The sequence below is a fragment of the Panulirus ornatus genome, chromosome 21 (assembly GCF_036320965.1).
Source record: "Panulirus ornatus isolate Po-2019 chromosome 21, ASM3632096v1, whole genome shotgun sequence".
NCBI classification, from domain to species: Eukaryota; Metazoa; Arthropoda; class Malacostraca; order Decapoda; family Palinuridae; genus Panulirus; species Panulirus ornatus.
In genome coordinates, this window is record NC_092244.1 from 7039944 (window position 1) to 7053408 (window position 13465).

General features: G+C 44.9%; 1 long non-coding RNA gene across 1 annotated transcript; it reads left to right on the forward strand.

Moving 5' to 3' along the window:
• The first annotated feature begins 1231 nt into the window (after window positions 1-1231).
• LOC139756325 (uncharacterized) lies at window positions 1232-13233 on the forward strand. The gene is made up of 3 exons (XR_011714311.1): window positions 1232-1382; window positions 9108-9257; window positions 9625-13233. It is a non-coding gene; the product is annotated as an uncharacterized lncRNA (long non-coding RNA).
• Window positions 13234-13465: the final 232 nt, after the last annotated feature.

Consider the following 13465-nt stretch of genomic DNA (forward strand, 5'->3'; position numbering starts at 1 on the left):
CTTTATCTGTTCTATGTATCTCATTTTTTTTAGCGTTGTAGCGCCGACCTGTTTGTGTTCGCTATCTTTAACGATTGCTACGGTGAAACATTGGCATGATTACAATACCAGTCCCCCACAAATTTTCAAGAACCAACAAGCACCAAATACCGAGTTCTACGTAAATCCAGTTTATATCTATATTTCACCATACTGAAGATACTGTCGGTGACGAATTAAAGAATTCCTAAACAAATGATGATGCTCGGTGACGAATTATGTATTGCTTAAATGATTACTCGATACAAAATTGATTTGGTTCAGCGAAGGTTGAAGGTGTTTTCAGAATATTCAACAGAGGATGAGTTTCTTAAAGTATAGCATGCAATGCAAGCAAGAAACTCGAATAGAACATGCAAGGCAGGCAGGTTACAAGATAATAATACACGGCAGGATAGAGTTTCCGAAACAACATGAAAAAGGAAGCTGGAGGTCTTAAAAGGACATGCAAAGTAGAAGAGGCTACAAGAAAAACACGCAAGGCAGAAAAGAGATTCCATAAGAACATGCCATGCAAACAGGAGGTTCTTAAAGAACATGATTGGAGGGTAGGAGAATACTGGACATAAAATATATAAACATGATATCTTCAACGACAAAGGCATCAGCAAGTGGGGGCGACGAAGACATTTGTCGCTGGGGCGAATAAAGGTGTCAACCGATGGAAGGTTCAAATAAATAACTTAATGTAAGACATGAGAAGCCACAGAGATAACAGAGGAAAACAGTTCTCTCAAGAGTAAGGAGTCTTTAAAGAACAGAAATGTATTCCATGGAGACTTGATGACTAGTGACGGACCAACAGAGACCTTGGCCAGAAGGCGGGTTAAGAGTTGGCGTTACGGGTGCTCCTATGCCTTTACTGGCACCAGTGTGGCATCACGGCTGAGGCCACACACAACCTCAAAAGTGAATCAGAGGAGGTCTCTCTGGTTATTACCGGTAATACGTTCAACGGGAATTGCAGTGTTACCCTGGTGTCACCTGAGATATGACTTTAGTGGATGAAGACGTTAAGGGAACTAACTGCCTGTAGTAACTTGCAAGGCATCTTATTCAGTCCATTGTGTGACCCCTCGAATAGGAAGGTCTGCTTCAAGGCTCGTACCGTCGTGCTCAAGGGTCGAGCAGTAATGCTCAATAAGTCAATAAGTCAGCCTGAGAGATGGTGGCAGGTGAGGGAGGGCGCGTGCCAGGGTCGGACTGGCACCGGAGGTATATGGCTGCCCGTCAGCTGCTCGCGATTTCAGTAGTGGCTTGAGGTCGGCCACGCACCAGTCAGGCTGTGTCCCCCGAGCACCTCGCGGCTTAACAAGCCATGCCAGCCAGGACCGGCGGCACCGGTAGGCAGGCTACGACCTTACCTCCCTCTACCTAACTCTCACCACACACGTCGGATGTTCACCGACGTTGATGAAGCACACTCCTCCCTCCTTAACAATATAGAGCAGCACCCAGTGTAAAGTGAATACTGATGTCTGTGTATAAGTAAAACTTGGCATCCAGTAGAACCACGTTGTGTAGAGCAATGGTCTCCAGCTTCATTCTGAGGGACCGGTACTCTGGCAAAAGCTACATATGTCGCTTTTTAAGAGGGAAATTGTGACAATCTTCCTTGAGCTAAATTTCATATGATTATTAAATCAGAAGGAGGATACAGGTCGCACGAGTTATTCCTTTTAGTAAGGCGATGTTGTGAGCCATACTGGAGGCTCATGGTTCCTTAATTGTAAGAAGGTTGAGAATGTGTGAGTCATGTTGTAGGTTAGACCTAGTTCAGCTGGGCGGGAGCGCCTACCTCCCACGGGGGCGATGCAACCAGCAAACGTTGCTTGTACCCCTGAGTCTAACCCTGATGCAGACCAGTGGTCGTGTGGCTCATGTTTTTTGAGAACGAGCTGCACGTGACCCAGGTGCGTGTTTGTGTGTGCTTATGGTCTAGCTGTTTGTGTTGCGTCGTCCAGCTGTGTGTGTGAACCACAGATTCGTAATCATTCTGGCCCATCTGTTTGTATTCCGAGCACCTGTTGATCAGCTGTATGTTTAGCCCAGAAGTTTGGAACGCAGCTGTGTGTTTCATGATGATTGATTTCCTATTGTTTAATTGGCCTAATTGCATATACTGCATGCCTGTGGCGCTGGTGCAGGTGTGGAGCAGGGCAGTATGGCAGGTGAGGGGTCGGCAAGGTCGGCGTGAAAGGTGTGAGGGGAAAGTATGGGAAGGCCCATATGGTGGGTCTGAGTTGAGGCAGGGTCGTCATGGCAGGTGTGGGGTGAGGTAGGGTCGTCATGGCAGGTGTGAGGTGAGGCAGGATCGTTATGGCAGGTGTGAGGTGAGGCAGGGTCATGACATGTGGGGTGAGGCAGGGTCGTCATGACAGGTGTGGGGTGAGGCAGGGTCAGCGTAGCAGTTGTGGTAATGTAAGGTTGGCACGACAGGTGGAATAGCCTGGCTGGCACTGGTGAGGTAGGGGTAGGAAGGGCTTGCGTAGCAGGTATGGGTTGAAGCAGGACAGGCGTGGAAGGCAGGACGGGCGTGGCAGGTATAGGAGAAGACAGGGCGGGAGTGGCAGCTGTAGAGGCAGGCAAGATTGGAGTGGCAGGTGTAGGGGGAGGCAGGGTTGATAGCGACCTTGGGGGGTGCTGGCCGCGGTCCAGGCTTGGGACAGCATTATCGTCATTGCTGTCACCACCACGTCACGATGTTGGCCTTACTCTCACTCCCTCTCCCTTACTCTCACTTCCCAACCTTCGCCGCCCATGGTGAGCCATTTTCTCCTCCTTACAGGTCATCACCACCAAACCACTGAATGACGACCGATTAAAATTACCCCTATCGTTCCAGGTCCATTACATCACGACCAATCTAACCACACTACTTGACTCATTGCCCTACCTATGCCGCTGTTGGCTCACTCTCCATCTACAGGTTTTTGCACCCGAGAACATGCTGTCTGTGTCCCTCCCGCCAGTAGTTAGACCAAGTATTACTTGGCAAACTACTGCGTCACGTAATTACTGTGTAATCGTTTCATTCCCTAGACATCGAAGCTTTGGAAATCTCTAACGTCTCATGTCTTTCCCAACAGATATGACCTGGTCCTTTTTATAAACACGGGTTTTCCAGTTCTTCGAAGTTCTTGAAATATATTTCCTCTTTTCTTATTCAGCTCTCTATTGTCCTTTTACATTTCAATTTAGGTTCGGCCTTCACGTAGGACACGAGCGTAGGTGAGGAGTGAGGTGTTGAGACACGGGTGTAGGTGACGGGTGAGGAGCAACAGGTGGTGTGACGGGTTGCGGGGGAGGCGTGGGAGGGGTGTGTGTGTAAATGACGAGAGGGAACAGGTGTATATATACTGTATATATATGGACGTGTGTGTATGTGTCTGTATCTAAACTAAAATGCTATTAGAGCCACGATGAAGCCCGGGAATGTATATAAATCTCGCAGTGGCTGAAATGTTTGGAGAACCTCTTTGAACGGTGGTCTCCGGCCGACACAGGAGTAGGATGTGTATAGCTCCGTGAGTGTAAGTCAGGTGGAATTGATGGTCGGGGTGAGTGTAGCGTCAGTGAGGTCGTGCGTCAACAGCGCTGTGGACCCAACAACACCACCTACCTCACCATCAGGTCCTCCACAGACATCATCCACAAGGTCCCCGGGAGACGGACATCAGCGGGGGAAACGACAATGATAAATTAGAAATACAATTCGTGGAGGTACTGACGAGGTAGACGCTCTAGTTTCTAGTTTCTGTGCATTATACATGACGGGTAGAAAGTGGGTGTGAGCGAATGATGCCATTCTTCGTAAGCTCTTAGCGCTACTTCGCTACGAGGGAAACGACGAACAAGTATGAGAAGAAAAATCAGATAGATATATAGTTAGATAGAACAGATAAATAAATCTATGGATAGGTAGCGATGGGTAGGTAGGTAGAACAGAGATGTATTATACCTACCTTTTCTTATCTTCGTTGGTTAGCATCAGGAACTAACGAGCATTGGCCTCCATTGCAAACATAAGGAGTGCCTAGCTCTCATGTCTGTTGGCTGCACCAAGGCCACAACCCAACACCTATAGCTGTTCCCTTCAAACCTCTCGATGGTTTACCTTCACCGTTTCATCTGTTCTGGTTCAGTCCACCCATTCGAAGGTTCAGACCCTGGTATGTGCTTCGTTCGGATACAAAACATACCTATTTCTCTCATCAAATATAACAACTATCTTTCTTTTCATCCTAGTTACATCCACACATGATAAGGCACCCATGCCTGAGCCTTCTGAGATAAACCCCGGCCACCTCTTTCTATTCTTTTTTTTTCTAAATTCAAAATACAAGAGGGTAAGCCCCCCTCCCCCCCAACAGCCCTCACCTGCGAGTTCCCTCACATGCAACACCCAAGCGATACATGGGTCGTTTTCTTATTTCCCTCTCACAAGGCCAAAGGATAATTGTGGTTTTGAACTGAGAATCGTCCGAGTTGTGTGTAGTCTAGCGTTACGTGAGAGACGAAGAGTAGGTCTGTGTTTGTGGATTGTTCCAGCAACTCGCGAGACTATGAGGCACAGAGGAAAGAGCAACCTGGGCTATGGGGAGGGAACGTCTGCAGGATGTCCAGCGCTCTCCAAACCCACCTCTCCTAGCGCTGCGGGTCGTGACCACACCCTTGGATCAGACATATATGGTCTAAGTCGCAGCAGGAGACAGGGCCGGAAATCCGATATCTTATAATAATCATAACTAATTGGTGCACCTTCAGGAAGAAACCATAGATCGTTTCAATATTTTGATGAGAAGTTGACTTTATTTTCCCTTGATAACTGCGGTTCACTATGTTGACGGCCATCTGTCATAACGTGTTTATTTCTCGAGGCAGGATCTATAAATACGCAATTTCCAGCGCGTCACCCTGGCACAGCGCCTCCCAGGTTAGTGTGCCAAGCATTATCCAAGGATGTGTGTGTGCCACGCCTTCGGTATAACCTAGTGCAGAGGAGTAAGTCAAGTGGATAACGCTGAACGCACACCTGCTTCGTACATGCAGCGAGCGCGTTTCGTGTCTATTCCTTGCACGCCTTTCACCCTCCTGCATGTTTAGGCCCTGATCACTCAAAATACATGATGGTGGTGACTGCCTGACCCTGGGTAATACAGGAGCGCCTCACGAGAGCAGGTGGCATGTGTGACACACACACACACACACACACACACATGAGCAAAGTATAATCACGAGTGGTGCGTGTGTTTACCTCACACGTCCATGGCTATAGCCCGCCCGTGTGTAGCTCTTGGTATCTGAGGCCCGGGGCAGGAGGAAGTCTCCATCAAGAGAACGCATGAGTTAATGGCGTCTGTCGCGGCCCCTGCCCATCGCACGTATAAGAACTGAAGGCCACCACGTCACTGAAGACAGACGATCTCACCTCCTGTTCCTGCTAGCACCTTATGATGTCCAGCGTCAACAGCTCACAAACCACAATGTCTCAGAATAGCATTAAAATCACCGAACAGGGTGTACAGACCAGAAACCTCATCCTATTTCCCTACACCACAAGGGAGTAGGCAAGATTTTTCCCTGGGCAGAGGAGATGGCACTTCGGCCAGAACCGTCAGGAGAGGTCATTACCTGGTAATCAAGTCATATGGGACTAGGTTACTAAGGTATCGCTAACTCGCTGCGTCTCCTACACCACAGTCTCTCTTGAGACTCGATAAAACACACGATATTTCTCCCACAGATAGTAATGGTGGAGGAGCTACAATTCGCCACAGCCTGCCCAACGAGAACGAAAGTGTAGCGGTTAGCGTTCCTGACCGTGACGCATTCACGGGCCGTCCAGGGTCGAGCGCATAGGTTCGAATCCTGATTGCCGCAGTCGGTCCACAGTCAATCTAGATGATCATCCACCCCTTAGGGGTTGGTCGATTAAACTGGTATCTGGCTCAGGCGTGTACACACACACATATATATATATATATATATGGCTTTGACTAGGGTCTCAGCTGCCCGTGCTGTTTCAGCTAACATAAAGAATATAAATACTCCAAGATCTATTTACAGATAGCATCCTAGCACCTGCTGAAGGGGTAATGATCTGCTGTATAATTTTGTAGGTAGCAGGAAAGCTTGATGTCATGGGGTGCAGGTCCCGGATTTATGGTTCTTTATGGGATGGGTCAGGAAGACGTGCCTGCTTCTAGCTAGTCTCTCACGCCTGCCAACACTGGTCTTAATACCTGATACCCTTCACCCTGTCCCCTCCCTTCATTCTGTTCCCTCCCATGGTTCCATTCCCTCCCATAGTTCGATTCCTTACCTTAGCTGTCCCTTCCCATAGCGCTATCCCCTTCCATAGCTGACCCCTCCACTGGCTCTATCTCCTCCTCTCATCCAGACATCTCAGCCGCGGAAGAGGTAGAGGAGCAGAGAGACTGATGGCCATGTATTTCCATCCTTGGCTCTCTGCCTCACAAGTAATAACTAATTGTACCTGGGGTGTCAGAAGAGACACCTTTTCCCTCTCACCGCTAGAAATAGTCTCTCATTCAGATAGATAGATAGACAGACAGACAGACAGATAGATAGATAGATAGATAGATAGATAGAGAGAGAGAGAGAGAGAGAGAGAGAGAGAGAGAGAGAGAGAGAGAGAGAGAGAGAGAGAGAGAGAGAATCACTGGTCCAAATTTTGACGTGCCGCACCTGACCTATTACGTCATCAAAGACGTCACGAATGATTAAATTCCTCTTGCCATCTGCGAACTCTGCCACTAGTTGTATATCAAGACATTTATCAGGTTGTACAGTCCAATCATCCAGCTAAATGTGTAGGAAAGGTCGATATAATCGCCGAAAATTATTTAAAGTCCCTCACTTTTACAAAGCGCCAAGTCCTCGCATGTAAATAAAGATTGGCCTCCATTGTTTTCCCCTTAACACTTACTTTAGTTAGGTTGAGCTTAGGAAGACGTTTGTTTGTTTCTGATGATAGGCGTAACGTGTCTGGCTACGAATACATGTTTCAGACTATGGCCATTTGCTGTGGGCACAAAACGCGGCAAATACACGAATATGGTCCACATAGTTATTGCAGTCATATCACAGACAGCAAACATGAACACTGGTTGACGCCAGCCACTTCATACCCTTCCTATGTATAAAGATCACAGCTATGATTTCCCCGAAGAGGGAAATATAATGGCAACACATGTCTTCATCATTTAAGTCCGACTGAATCGACGTAAGCCTTCTAACACTACGATTCAGACGAATTCTTTGTCATGAGCCGTCTCGTATAATAATTACCAACACCTTGGCGAGGTCCAGCGGATGCTAGCCAAGCGCTATTGGTCAGAAGTTGTAAGAGGAACTGATAAACATGCTAATACCCAAAGATGACTCTCACTGTATGACACAGATGGCCAGCAGACACAGCCTTAGTTTCACGAGGTGCGTGTTTTTCGCGCAAAATGCCATTGTGGACACACGGACAGGGACAGGACTACTGACGTGACATGAATTTCTCTCTCACCCTTCCCTTCCTCGCTGTCATTTTCCCTCTATTTCTCCTTCCTTCTTCTTTTCCTTGCCATCTTCTCCATTTCTCTAACTTTTTCCCCTCCCTTCCTTTTCCCTCCCCCTTTTGTCCTCCGCTTCTAGCTCCTACGTTTTCTAAAACCAGGAACGCAAAACCTGACTCTGGTCATCTTCCCCCCCAAACCTAGTAGCATCAGCCTCGATCAACCCATGACCTAGTTATGAGCATCTCTCAAGAATGTAACGCATTCCCACAAAACTCTGTCATTTCAACTTTTCCTTTTAATCTGTCTGATAGATTTTCCACCCGTAGCTGAGAAGTCGTCAACCACACGGGGCATCAATCCTGGCTCATTGACTCTTACGTTACTCGAAGCACGTCATCGCCAAGAGCCAAGGTCATAAATGAAAGAAGTTTAAAAATAATGGTGTCTGATTTCTGTAATTGTCCGCGGTATTTATAGACTGATCCTACAGCCAAAAATTAATACAGCCTTTTGTAATATATTACTCAGATAATTAGATACAATATGAAATAAAAAATCATGAGAAATCCATCAAAAAATTTCCCGTATCAAGTCGACGAACACGACATATATAACCTTTACCAGCTATGAACTTTGGTAATGTGGGTTCATAACAAGAAAAACTTTTCTTACCCCTTGATACACCAATTCAAACTATATACCTTAGCCAAACCTAAATCAGGTCAGGTGAAGTTTACTATGCTAATGTTACTTAGTTTAACCCGTTTGTATGGCAGTGACCTTGTTTATCTTTGAAGGTAAGGCATACCCTTTCACTCTCAGCCATTTGCAGTCACGTTCTTACGGGCCATAAATATCTCATCAAGGGTTTAAACATAGTAAATTGCTGGCGTGGGTGGTGGAGGGCGTGTGTACATGTGCCACCCCGGCGAAAAGCGCACACAGGTGGTGAGGCTATAGATATTGCACTGTCAGTCCCGAAGTGAAACATCTAGTCTACTGCTGTTTTAAAACCATCAGTTCATACAAACGATACGACCTCATTAATAACGGCGTTGACCTCTAACATGACTTTAAGGGGTTAAGTCGTCCGGCAAGACGTTAACTTGATATACAATCTGTAGCCTATAGTAGCATATATAAGCTAAACTAATTCTATAATAATGAGAAAGTGAGAGCATATATATATGCATTTTTGGAGGAGCAGCGTAACACCCACAGGGCTTTATCTCAGCATTTCTTGTTCCTTTCACTTCCAACAATTCCGGCACTTATGCTGGGGCTTGTGTCCTCTAGTCCAAATGTCTCAACGCAACACAGGTGCGCCTAGCTCATGACGTTGACGTCAGCTCGTCAAGAGTTGGCCTGACACTGACGCATTGCCCGTCAGCCAGCTGGTCTGATGCTAACGTGAGAATAATCAACCCTCATGCAACGGCCTATCCCCAGCAGATGGTCCGTCACCCCTTAATTGTACAGACACTTGACGTTCATGCAGCAGGTTCTGTGACTCTTAACATCACTGTTTTCCTCTAGCAGGAGGTGGTGAGACAAGTGGTGGAGGCTGTGTCCCAGCCCAGGACCCGCAGGCGGGCGGCGGCCGCTGTGGTTGCGGCAGCGGTGGTGCTGGCGGCACGGCGGGCAGGACAGAGGCCAACGCGATCTGGTAACACCACAGGGAGGCTGGTGAGTTCTGATGCAGCAGGGAAACTGATAAGCTTAGCGTAAGGGGTGATACTGCCAAAAGTTCCACACTGCTAAGTTACATACCATCCAGTTACTCATTACCAAGTGTTAGAGATACCAGCAAATGTTACTTTGCTGCCCAAGCGGTTACACCCATTTGTTTGTCTCATCTTAACAAGAGTTACAGTACTTCTTGTCTGTAATAGCCATACCCGTCATATCCATACTAAGGCATGGCAGATGAATGTTTTCCGGGTGTATACGTCATTATATATCGATTAATATAGCTGATTAACAATTCACCCAAAGTATAAAACACTTGTAAAATTTTGTTGTTGTTGTTCAATAACCTTCACTCATGTATCAGGAAGGAGGCAGCAGCAGTAACAGCAGCGTCAGCAGAGAATACAGTACCAGCAATCTCCATCCCCTAATTTCATCTGCAACTAACGATGGCCCTCATACTCCACCTGCTCCTGTTACTGATGGCACGAGTCCATGTGACTATGTTGCTGACGTCCCAACCAGTAGGATCGGTGCACCGCAAGGCAGCAATAAGAGTGGGCACAGCTCACAGAACGCCCTTGCTGCCACCGTTCCGGCCTCACCGGAGGCTGCAGTGTCGCCTTCTGACCATCGAAGAATGATACACCAGGAGGACAGAGAGACAGAATTGACGAGCCTGCTTGGGCAAGACCTGGCTATTGTCTAGTGCAGTGCTTCTGCATAACGAACACACACTACTCATTCATGCCTCCACCTAAATTCACACGCACTTCCACTCAGTGCCTTTCTTCATGACATGTACCATGGCTCATGATAAGCATCTCTCCAATCTCACAAACATGACTATCCCTCACAATTCACTTTCACTCATACGTGCGTAGGCGTATTCAACACTTCAAACTATTTGATGCGACTCTTAGCGGCGCTTTCGTACTGCTCAATTACAGTAGCATAATTTGAATGTTTACTTCAGTTTCTATCATAATGTTCAGTACGGAATTCAATAAAACCTGAGATCAAAAGAAATTTTTCGTTCTTCAATTATGCTCTTCATAATGCTTGTATCTCAGTTTGCACTTAAAGAGAATTAAAAGAGCGAAAAGGAACATAAATGATTTCCTTACCTCTAAGAAATGTATCACATGAATAGAATGCATTTTGTATTAGATTTCTCCTTAACACACGTAGGTGCTTAGATTTTAAGGTTAGTGGATGTTGCTTGACGTTGACAGCCTTAATTACCTTGGTAGATGATATGCCTAAAACCCAACCAACAAACCTGAAAAAAGAGCAATATACATTAGTGTATGAGTCTTAGAATGATCTTCAGCGTCTGAAGGATGAGTTGATTAGCCTAGTGCCCTACTAACCAACCAGCGTGAAATAAAAAGCACTTAAATCATTTGAGTTTTATAATCGATGTACCATTCACAAGACTGAAAGAAACCTATAATTGTGCCTGAAGGAAAATTATACAAAAATTTTGCACAAGTTATTGGTCTTGCATTAAGGGGCTCATCAGTGGTTGTAATGACTCTATATACATCTTTACATATCTAAACTACGCACCTCATCACGCCTTTGACTCATTTTTACATAGCTACCTTCACTTCTTTTAACTGCCCAGCATATGACTCGCTCATCATGCACCATACACACTATATTCACCATATATAATCCTTTCCACATCATGCACCCAACACAACAAAATAGGAGTCCAACTGATGTTGAACCTATATGAGCTGTGGTTTATCTCGTTGAATACCCAGACTCCAGGTCTTCAACAACAAAAGCCATGGCTCATACTATATTAATTAAACCACGTTTTCGACCTGCTTTGCATTACTACCTGTTCACACCGACACCATTTTGCCTGAATCCAGCTTTTGCTGTGGTGGGCCAAAAATACCATCAGATAAGGTAAGTATTCACCTGTAGCCGGCCCATCAGAACTCTCAAACCTGCCTCAAATGTACAAACTCACTCCTGTCCCCAGCTTCACATTCTAAACTTTTGTTTTATGCAAAACATTAATCATTCCAAAGATGACATGGTGCACAGACATTTTTTTAATGCATAAAACCTTACCACTCTTGGTTCAGTTGCCTTAGGATGTCACTCAACACACTTGATTGTGTACCTTGAGGGCAATTTACTGTACATGAAACTCAACAAACTTGATCACATTTATGTTTACTTTATGGAATGATATGGGCTGTCATCTTCAGTCTTGGATGTCACTAGGAATAGGATGTAGTTTTTCTTAAGTTTATCATAATACGTTTTGTAATCATGATTCTTTTTGAAGAATATCCTGACAGCATTATTCGTTGTCTTTACCAACTAATGCCATGTGAAACGCATGGAACTAAGTCGATCACCAATATATACATATGGATTTATGGTCAACTTACTTATTGAACCAGAACTCATAATACACTTACGAATGCTCTCTGTGTAAATGCTATTCATACATTATCTTATAAATAATTGATTATAGAACTCTACACGAAAAGTTTCTAAACATTAATGCTAGTTTATTTGCACAATAACTATGCTCTCTGTCGGCAATATCCGTTAAAAGAATACAAAAATATGAGCTCTTCTATCAGCTTGATTTTGTTTTTCCATATGTTACATTTCTGTTAATTTCTACGACTGTTCTGGGGGGAAAGTGACAAACAGAAGACTTAGAGTTAAGGGCCGCATGCAGTAGGTGTAGTTTGAAAATTATATATAACACCTGAAGGTATTAAAGATTTTTTGGGTGGTTGTTATAACGACGTTGACAGCCTTAATGACCATGGCAGTTGATAGGCTTAATGCCTAAATAACTAAGCAATCAACCTTGAAATTATAAACAAAGAAAGTATCCCATAATGTACTGTTAAAAGAAATTTGTTTTAATAATACGTGTCAGAGGTGGAGGGAACGAGGAGGAGTGGGAGACCAAATTGGAGGTGGAAAGATGGACTGAAAAAGATTTTGTGTGATCGGGGCCTGAACATGCAGGAGGGTGAAAGGCGTGCAAGGAATAGAGTGAATTGGAACGATGTGGTATATCGGGGTCGACGTGCTGTCAATGGATTGAACCAGGGCATGTGAAGCGTCTGGGGTAAACCATGCAAAGTGTGTGGGGCCTGGATGTGGAAAGGGAGCTGCGGTTTCGGTGCATTATTACATGACAGCTAGAGACTGAGTGTGAACGAATGGGGCCTTTGGTGTTTTTCCTAGCGCTACCTCGCACACATGAGGGGGGAGGGGGTTGTTATTCCATGTGTGGCGAGGTGGCAATGGGAACAAATAAAGGCAGACAGTATGAATTATGTACATGTGTATATATGTATATGTCTGTGTGTGTATATATATGTGTACATTGAGATGTATAGGTATGTATATTGTGCGTGTGTGGACATGTATGTATATACATGTGTATGTGGGCGGGTTGGGCCATTCTTTTGTCCGTTTCCTTGCGCTACCTCGCTAACACGGGAGACAGCGATAAAGCAAAATAAATAAAAAAATAACACGTTTAATGTTAATCATTGTTTCATGAAATCCAAAAGACTGGCATTTACCAACAAGCAGGGAAACTAAGTGTAAATTTCGCTCATTCCGGATCTCGCCGGGAAACCATACCAGCAAACGAGGGCAGAGCTACTTGACTAATAACTGCTGATGTGATCAGAGACATGGTGTCCTCAACGATATTTATGAAACAAAATGTATAATTAATGATGTTACTATATTTTTAATGCCATATAAACTTATGCATCATAAAACAGTAATTTGTAACCTTATTGAAATAAATATCACACATGATGGGTATAATCTTTGCCAGCTACAAAGATAACTCATCCCTTTACAATCCCTCTGGGACCCATGACCTATCTATCACTCCTTACCCCATTCTGTCCCCTTAATTTACGCAACATAAACAGCTGAGGTCCCAGAGGGTTAAAAGGGCCTTGGATGCCTGACAACCTGAAGTAGATTTATGAGCCTGCACTTGATCCAATAAATGTAATTGGAAGCAGAGATAAAGATAATAGACAGGACAGTAATGGTCTGTTATTTCTTTTTAAAGCAAGACGAGAAAGAAGTCACAAAGAAATGAAAGACACACTGAAAAGTGTGTTCATATGTATGTTTGTAGGAAAGCCTGCATTGTGGAGGAATATGATATACATCATGACAAGTGT